The 6,604-nt window shown below is 56.2% G+C and overlaps 1 protein-coding gene across 2 annotated transcripts in view; it reads right to left on the bottom strand.

The window, feature by feature from the left end:
- The window catches only part of FHL1 (four and a half LIM domains 1), a 49,950-nt gene that overhangs the window by 23,746 nt on the left and 19,600 nt on the right, over window positions 1-6,604 (bottom strand). Inside the window, exon 1 of one of the 2 annotated variants that reach the window (XM_019536411.1) lies at window positions 6,506-6,597. The exons of the other annotated variant lie outside the window; for it this stretch is intronic. The gene's annotated coding sequence lies outside the window, so the exon portion shown is untranslated. Of the gene's footprint in view, window positions 1-6,505; window positions 6,598-6,604 lie in introns of those variants that run through there. 2 annotated transcript variants of the gene reach the window in all.

The raw sequence follows: 6,604 nt of genomic DNA, 5'->3' as shown, positions 1-6,604 counted from the left end.
TTGCAGGGGCCCCATGTTACCCGGTACCTTCTTTTTGCCCCCTCTGTATTTAAAAAAGGACTTCTTGTTGTCCTTCATCCAGGTCGCTCATCCCAGGCCCATCTCCGCCTTGGCCTCCCTGACCCCCCTGCATCCCTGAGCCACCACAGTGTAGTCCTCCCTGGGGGTGGCCCCCCCGCCATCGGGTGTGCGCCTCCCTTTTAGCTAGGAGACGTTCCCGGATGCTTTTGGTGGCCGCGGGGGCTTGTGTGCCCTCCTGCCCCCTTTGATCCTCGTTGGGATTACCTCCCTTTGGGCTTGGAGGATCGTCTCCTTGAGGAGCGACCACCCTCCTTGGACACCCGCCCCCCCCCGGGACCTCAGCGCCTCCCCGACTAGTCTCCTTAGCTCGGTGAAGTCGCCCTCCTGAAATCCAGGGCCGCTGCCTTGCTGCCGGCCTTTGCCACCTTGCGCTGGATGGTGACTCCCAGCAGGCGACGATCGCTGTCGCCCAGGCGGTCGAGCCCCCGCAGCCCCCGCACCAGGTCCTCACCTGTGGCCAGCACCAGGTCCGACAAGGCGTCCCCCCTGGGGGGGCTGGGCACCTCCCGGGTCAGACGGAGGTCCTGCATTTGGGCTACGTGAGCGGTCAGACCTGGCTGCTGCTCTTCCCAGCAGATGTCTGGAAAGTTCAGGTCCCCCATGATGACTTAATGACCTCCGTGAGCTGACGTAAGCATCCTGGTCGAGCTCCTCCCCGTGGCCGGGTGGTCTGTAGTAGACCCCCACCGTTAAGTCTCTTTCCCCGCGAGCCCCTTGTATCCTAACCCGGAGCACGTCCGTGTGCCCTCCCCTGGCTCTGTGCTCCCTGGGGAGGGTGTGTGTGCCTCCTTGGTGTAGAGCACCACAGCCCTGCCCTTCCTCCCCGTCCTGCCCCCCCCGTACAGCCGATTGCCCCTGACATTCGCCGCCCAGTCTGTAGGGACATAGCTACACGGCCCCTGTGTCTGAGACCAGACACGGGCATTTGGGGAGGGAAGAAGCTAGCCCCGGGTGCAGCAAACCTAGCAATATCACATTCGCATCTCTAAAGGGAGACGCAGGTTGCCAGGCCCCTCAGGTGAGGCCCAAACCAAGCAATCCCCCTCTTTGCCCCAGTGCAAATAATGCAGGCAGCTGACAGCTCGGGAGCACCCAGCCCAAGTCAAACAAAGAGGGAGTGGCTCAAGTCCTACCGAGTTCAAATGCTTCCCACAACTCTGCGCACTGCTTTTGAGAAACCTTCCTTGTTTCTATGATCCTACCCCCAAGCTCCTGGCAGCCAGGAGGGAGCTATAGCCTGGCTTTCGTGGCTACCCACAGGTGGATGTTTGGCCTCGCCGGCAGGTCCTACCCCTGAAAGTGCTGTTGAGTGCAAGATGCCCGCGAGGTCCTGGACGATGCCTGCAGGCCCATAGAGGGGATGGGAAAAAGCCCTTTCACAGGTCTCCACGCTTTGCACGGAGCAGAGAAGGAAGGACAGACCTCGCGTTAGCTTTGCAGGCCACCCCCTCCAAAACTACCCTGTTTGCTGAGCAGCTCCTTCTTAGAAGGGCCATGACTTCCCCCCACACACATTTTTTCACCACCCTGTTGCCAACACATGTCCTGGCAGCTTACTTCCCCAGTAGCCTTCTGACACAGGTGGAGCTGACCCTTTAAGAGGTTTGGAGACTATGGTGGTGGTGCTTTTTTGTCCAGGCCCAGGTGATGGGTTCGGATGCAGGGGTCGATGGCTGGGTCAGGTGATAACCAGGGGCCAAGGCTTCCTCTATAGGGGCACTTCAGACAGCGGGAGGGGAGGCTTTGCCAAGACAGCATGCTAGAGCAAGAGGCTGCCTGTGCCAGTGAAGCCTTGATAAAGGGCTAAGTGAAGAGCTGCGACTGCCAGGCAGGTGGGGAGCTCTGCAGCAGAGAGCTGGAGTCTCAGGAGGAAAGAGGCCTGATGCTGCACCCGGTCGCAGGAGCTGGGGGGGTTGGAGAAGGACCCACCGAGCTCAGCAAAGAGTGGACGAAGCCAGGCTGGGGGGAGCAGCTGCTTTGTGCAAGGATCCAGGGGCAGCTTGAGACCTCCAAGAAAGGGAAACTGAGGCAACGGAGGGGCCTGCAGCCAGCCTGGCCAGGGGCCGTGTCCCTGCCCTCCTACCCTAGTGATCTGAGTATTGAGACCCTCCACCTCCAGCACAAAAAACACTCCCCCCACCCCCCGAGGCTTTGGGAGACTCCAGGGAACTGTGTTCAGGGCAAAAATCGGCACGGGCCTGCTTTGACTAGGTGGGCACGGGACTGCCTGTGCCCCGTAGCTGCAGAAAGCAGGATCAGTGCCGCATTCCCATGTTGGCAGGTGATTGCTGCCATAACTTGTGCAAACGCAGGGGAGCAAGTGGGGCTTACCCCGATACTGATCCTCCAATGCAGGCTACTCCAAGACGCTTGTTTAAGAGCAGGGGGTTTGTTCGTAACCAGCGGCTCCTTGGGGGTCCACCCAGTGCTGAGTTAGCTGTAGCAAATCTCTCCGAGCACAACTCTCCTGGGCTTTCTACCCCCTGCCTGCAGCAGGCTTGTGAAGCGGAGACTATTTATGCAGCCAGAGAGGATAGGGCTGATATTAAGCAGATCATTCATCACCCACCCAGCACTGCTTGTGCCAGACCACCACCAGCTGACATGGGCAACTGCTTTGAGCCCTATGCCGGAGTTAACTCCAAGCACAGGGGTCCCGATCCTCCACATAATTAACCAACGAGCCCAGGGTTCCAGGGAAGGGCTTTTTGTGGCATTCTGCTGCAATTACTCGGCAGAGAAGCAGAGCACGGTCTTTGCAGAGAAGTCTTAGTTGTGGCCGTTCTCACGAGATGATTGATTTGCTTCGCTGCTAAAAATAAGGACTTGCAGGATGTGAGGGAAGGCGGGTCTGTGTGCTGGCCCCACCAGCATCCTTTCTGGCTGATAAGCAGCACTAATAATCCCGTCTTTCCCCATCGCACTCCTCCAGCACGTCCCCCACAACCAGCACTACCAGGTCTAAATGTACCCAGCAACATGGGCACCCATGGGTGTCTGGTATTTCTCAGGCTTTTCTCTTCCATTTCAAACCATCCTTTGGGACCCGTTGTAGGCTAAAGGATCAGACATCCAGCCTTTGAGCAGCCTGCCTGGGTGTCCTCCTGCTAACTGGTTTGAACCAAGGTGCTCAAATTCCCACGCCTTGGGGAGAGGGTGCCTGCAGGTGGGTTTCTGAAGGCTGGCAGGGGCCGGGTTACAGAGCGACCATGCACAAGGTGGATGTGGCTGGATAACGGGGACAAAAGGCTGGGTAGCGATGCACGTTATGTATCCGATTTAGACAGTTAATAAACTTTTATGAGCCCAGACTCACTTCACTGGATGATTTCCCACAGTGACAATGAGCAGATAAAAGCCTGGGTCCCCAGAGCAGAAACCTGCATTCTTCTAGCTCCCCCTACCACCACCGTGCTATATACTGCCCCGGTGACACGGGCAAGCTATATACTGCCCCGGTGACACGGGCAAACTTCAGGTCTCATGCAGAAAAAAGCAGACGGTGGCAGTACTGCCCTTTTCCTGATCTTATCATATCACCCCCTCCCCTTTCCTACTTGGTTTTGAGGGCTTGGGACTATTCTGTATCTTGTTTCTACCCCATCTGTGCCTGGCCCTTGGGTACTGCTCTATCTTCACGGCAGAGAAAAGGATGTGCTCTAAGCTACTCGGTAAATGGCTCATGTTTGGAGTTTGTTGCACACTTGCTGCCGTGAAGAGCACTCTGTGCTGCTCTGGATGTGCTCCAGCTGAGGCAAGGGGCAGAGGCAGCCTTGGGGACAAACCAGCTGGGCAAGGGGTGAAGCATTGCACCAAGCGGGAACCACACATGGTGAGCTGTGCAAAGGCTCCCTGTGCCCTCAAACTGTTCCTCACCTGCTGAACTCTGCAGCCTGAGCCAGCATTTCTTCACCCTTTTCCTTAGTACTCGCCAAAAGCCACTGAGGAGCAAACCCTGCAGCGACGGGCACCTCCTGTCACACTGGCATCAATGGGATTTGTAGATAACCAACACCCTGCTGGACCAGGGGCTTCATTCTTTACATTTATGTGCAATGTGTGCGTTTAATCTGCATCACTACGACAACAAAGCAGTGGAGATGCTCAGGAGGAAGAAGAGGATGAGGATTTGGTATGGGGAATTATTTCCAGCATAAGCATTTGCAGGGTGTAGCGGCTTGCTCTAAAAAGCTTTACGACAATGTGCACGTGTGCATGCACGCGCAAGGGAAGCTGCTTGGTGCTTCAAAACCTCAGTGAGAATCCAAGCGAGGATACAGCTGGAAGGCACCCGTACAGCGCCTGCTTCCCAAGCCGGACCTGATCGTCCCACCGATACCTTTAACAGGAGCACCACCCACGAAGCACTTGCAGCAGGGGCGACGACCGTGCACGAGCTGTTGTTCAGGAACTGCCGCAACAAGCTATTCACCCGAGACGCGAGCAGAGGGGCTCTCGCCCCGGCCCCGAGCCCCTACTCAGGCACCAGAAACTTTGCCTGCGCGGGCTGGGATAGTAGGATGGAAGCCACCGCACATAGCACCGTCCTCCCAAAATGGGCTGTGGAGACGGAAACACGCATTTTGGCAAAATCACTTTTAATCGTTCGGAGTCCTGGCGTCTCGAGAGCCGTGTGGTTAAAATTCCTTTCCAAGTCCAAGTCGCCTAAACGAAACGCAAGGACCCTCTTCCTCCCACGGACACTGTGCCAAAGATTAGGCACAACAGAGCCGAGGGTTGAGGTATTTCTGGTGAGACACGTATATCTTACAGAGGAGAACTGTCAGTTGACTGAACTAAAAACACTTGGTGACACTTAAAACATCCCTTGTGCAAACATCACGAGCCAGAATTTGTCAGGGTTACAATAAAGAGATGATTTGCATCACGGCAAAGAGATGATTTGCATCATCTCGGCCAAGACAAGGGTCGGGTAATCCCGAACGTATACCGCCCTACTGAACGCTTCGACAAATGATTGCTGCTTTTGAGTCTGCGCGCAGCTAGCTCAGGAGAAGTCAATGAGCTGAAAAGAAGGGGGTTAAGTCGCATCAGACAGGCTTTCTGTATACCGTGGGGCAGAGGAATACAGAAAATGTAGAACTTGGGAAGGGAAAAGTTAACTTCTGGAAGAAAGCCTTCAGCGGTGCACACATGCTGCATCTCCGAACAGCACGTGTGCACGCAGGGGGGGGGCCAGGTCTGTCCGTGCTACCAGAAAGCAAAAGGTAGCTGCATTTTATGGAAATATTGCTCTAAAATGCAGGGCTGAATCAGCCTTGAGAAGGTGCCTTGCTACACTGCAGTATCTGACACCACTTCCACGCCGCGGGTTCGTGCTACGCATCTGGGCTTTGCGTGCACAACGGGGTCTCACTTAAACAAAGCCTCCGAAACGCATGCCAGCCAGGAGGTTTTGGCGTGTTTTGGTCTTCAATAGGTTTAAAAACCCACCACGTATTTCCCCGAGGAAGAATTGTGCCCTCGTAGCCGAACAGGTCACACAACCCGTTGCAGTAGAAGCATTCGTTCGGCTGGAAAGACCCTCTGGACCCGATCCTTGATCCTGTGGTCCAGGCTCCCAATGCTGGCAGGGCTGAGAAATGCACTTGTACCTCCGCTGTAACAGCGCCATGCTAAAAACCCAAGGGTTTTAACTGGCCTCCTATTTTTGCATGTATGATGTTAACTGTGACACACCTCGCCGGGATTTTTCTAGCTACTTTTACGGCAGAATGAATTTTTATTCGCTGATGGCTTCTGAGCAGAAGAGGGCTTGGGTTGCATTCAGGAATGCAGTAGCTGGGGAGGGGGGACGAAAAAGGCCGTCTCAAAAATGAAGAATGTGGGTGGGCTTTTTTGGCTTTTTTTTTTTTTTTTTTAAAGAAAACTTGAAGTTGGAAATGCTGAGGCCTTATTTGGTGACAGATACGAATCGATATAGTTCCAAGGATGTTTGCAGAAACTGGGTTAACCGTTCACTCTGTTCCCCCCATCCCCTGCACACAGCACTTGGACAAGTTCAGAAGAAAGGCAACTAACTCTTCCCAGGTTTGCCCATTTTAACCTGACTGGGTGATTTAGCGGGGAGGGACAGAGCAGGGGTCCTCAACCTTTTCAGGCGCCAGACGCCCCTTGCAAGCTCCCACTTTCATCAGCTCTTTTCTGCCTCCCCAAAACACGAGAGCAAGTCGTTCGGAGCGCCGGGAAAGCAGAGGGGCGGCTCAGCTCCCGCCCGAGCTGCCCTGCCGCGCTGGCACGCGGAGCAGCGCTACCCGCGCGTGGCACCCCGGGGGAGGCTCCCTGGACCCGGACCCGGACCCGGACCCGAATCGGATCCGCGGCTGAACTAGAAGCCGAGCGGGCTGGAAAGCCGCGGCCCCGCGCCAGAGACGGGCAGACGGAGACCCTCCGCCCGACTTACCTGCCAGCTGCTGCGCCAGGGAAGCGCCGGGCCGGGCCGGCTCCGGGGACGGAGGCTCGCGGGAGTGCCGATGCCCGCAGCCCCGAGCGAGGTCTCCCG

Source organism: Crocodylus porosus, unplaced genomic scaffold (genome assembly GCF_001723895.1).
Source record: "Crocodylus porosus isolate Cpor-Errol unplaced genomic scaffold, CroPor_comp1, whole genome shotgun sequence".
Lineage (NCBI taxonomy): Eukaryota > Metazoa > Chordata > Crocodylia > Crocodylidae > Crocodylus > Crocodylus porosus.
This window is presented reverse-complemented; position numbering and strand designations above follow the sequence as displayed.